This window comes from Charadrius vociferus, unplaced genomic scaffold (assembly GCF_000708025.1).
Source record: "Charadrius vociferus isolate BGI_N301 unplaced genomic scaffold, ASM70802v2 scaffold215, whole genome shotgun sequence".
Lineage (NCBI taxonomy): Eukaryota > Metazoa > Chordata > Aves > Charadriiformes > Charadriidae > Charadrius > Charadrius vociferus.
In genome coordinates, this window is record NW_009648532.1 from 146,023 (window position 1) to 148,626 (window position 2,604).

The window sequence follows — 2,604 nt, forward strand, 5'->3', positions numbered from 1 at the left end:
AACTTCTGGCTGACCTATATCTATTAAATAACAAAAGGTACTCGGGGGCTGCTTGCATATAGCCCTTGTGTCCACAGCCCCCGGTGACACCCATCGCTGGTGACACCCATCGCTGCTGGTACCCACATCTGAGTGCACGGGGGGTGCTGCCAGAAAACAAACCAGCCGTGAAAGTATGGCCATCCCACGCTTGATTCCCCTTGGAAAGCAAGCCCTGCTCCGGCCGGGAAAGGATGCTCGGGGCCTTGTCCAGAGGGATGCTGAGAGCTCCACGCTGGATGGGATCAGCGCAGGCATGTCCTCACCCCGTCCTGAGCCAGGGCTGGAGGTGGGCACAGCCCCGTAGCCTGTCCCCTCTACTGGGACCATCCAGGGTGGGCTGGAAGCCCTCCCCAAAAGCGCCTTGGGGGACCCTCGCCTGTCTTCCGAGATCAGAGGGAGACAGAGCATCCCAAGGCGTTCCATGCCGCACCTGGAGACACAGCCCGAATTTCTCCCGGCAGGGTCTGAGGAGGGATTCATCTGGAGAAGTTCCCTTCCTGCCCGTGAAATTCAATGTAAAGAAGAGAAATTTATCTTTTCCTAGGGAAAAAAAAATATTCCCCTTCGGACAGGTCCGCCCAAGCGTGGCTGCTATCCGGAAGACATCCACCCTCCTGGCTGGGTTTGCCTCCCGAGAAGGCTGAGCATCCCCGCGGCGCCCCCCACTCTCTCCATCATCCCTGGAGCCTCTGGTCCTCCCCGGCACGCTGCCTCCTCTCCTCTCCTCTCCGCTCCTCGGAGAGCTGTGTGAAACACCAGAGGCGTCAGCGACAGCTCCGGGGGAGAACCCGCGGCCAATTTGCCGCCTCCATGAAATCCAAACCCCTGTGAGCCGGGCTCGCCAGATCATTTAGCCCCAGAGACGCATGGCAGAGAGATGGGAGAGATAAAAGACCCTGAAAAACCCTCCGAAATTCGGCCTCGCGGCTTCTCTTCAGTAACGGCTTGTTTTCTTTGAAAGTTCAAACGCGGGTCGGCCAAGTTTTAAACCGTAAAAATCATAGAGCGGCGAGAGGGAGAAGGGAGGAGGGCTCCGAAGGATCCCCCCAGATGGTTTTCCAGCCCCAAAAGCACGTTTGGGGGTCGGGGCGGGGAGGGAGGAGATGCGAGGTCACGGGTGCTGCCCATCAGCACCCCGCCAAAGGGTGCTGGGGTGCTAAAGGGATGTTTGAGTAGGTCCTACGTAAACAGCATCCTTTCGCCGGGCCGGGTAACAAGAAGGTGTGTGGGGGGAATTGGGTTGTGTTAACACGAGGTGGGATCGGCAGCGAAAAGGAGCATCCTCGGGGATAATTCCCAGCAGGCTGGACGGATATCCTTCTGCCAAGGGAAAGATTTTAGGCGGAAATATTACTCCTGCCCTTAAATGGAAGAGGAGCTTCAGCCCGTGGGGAGCTGCTCCAGGCTTTCCTGTGCCGAGAGATCCCAGGGGTTCGGCCTCCATCCTCCACCAGCAACGCTCCCAGGGCAAAATCCTGCCCCGGAGGCAAGGGGGGAAAAAAAACCCAAACCTTTTTTAGAGAAATCTTCAGCCACCGGGCAGGTATATGCTCTTCCATAAGGAAAAATAAGCCCTTCTCGGAGGTGGATGGGGTGAGCCACGTGCTCCCAAGTGGCTGGTGGGACTGGGCCAGACCTACAGCTCCGCAGCAAGGGTTAGCGAAGGGCGCTGGAGCCTGGCGGTGAGATTCCCACAGCCCCGACACCCCCAGTTTAGGACAGCCCGAGCAGTTTTGTTTCAGTTCTGCCTCACAGACATTGTCCAGAGTTTCTTCTTGGTGGAGCATTTCTCTCCGTCTCCCCTCCTGGTTGCAATTTGGGGTGAAAACAAAGGTTTCTTCAGGGTCAGAAGTGCTGATGTTTGCTCCGGGAAGCCGCCGGCCATGGGTGCAGGACCTCGCAGGTGACCACCACCACCCTGATTTCCTTCAGCAGGGACGACAGCTATGGGGCCGCATGAGGAGCACACAAAGTCCCCTTTCCACAGTCCTCCTGCCGCTGCGCCCCACAGCTCCCAGATTTGCCAGGGCCGCTGGATTCCACCTCTGCCACCTCGCTCCTGGTTTGTCCCCTCCTGGCTTTTATTGTCTCTGCAGAAAGTCTTCTCCTAGCCTCTGCCGCTCTCCTCTCCCTAGGAAGCCATCTCCATCCTACTTCTGGCCCGTCCCTCGCACCTCTGCATCCCACCATCACCTTCTGCCATCCCCGAAATCCCACGTCCCGTCTGGGGCCGGTTCCAAGGGATGCTGGAGAGGGTCTGGCGAGGGTGTTGGTGGGATGGTCGGGGCTGGGGACACACAAGGAGAGGGGACGACCTGGGCCAAGAGGTGGCTGGGGTCTCCAGCCCACGGCTCGAGGATGGCCCCAGCATGGAGTGGTCCATGGGGGAACGCCGGCAGCCCTCCTCCTCCTCCTCCTCCTCCTCCTCCTCCTCCGAAGACCCTATTCCAGAGGAGCTGTTGTGTCTCATCTGTAACGAGATCATGGCTGATGCTGCTGTTATTACCTGCTGCGGAAACAGTTACTGTGATGAATGTACGTGTTCTTCCCGTGTTGGTTAAT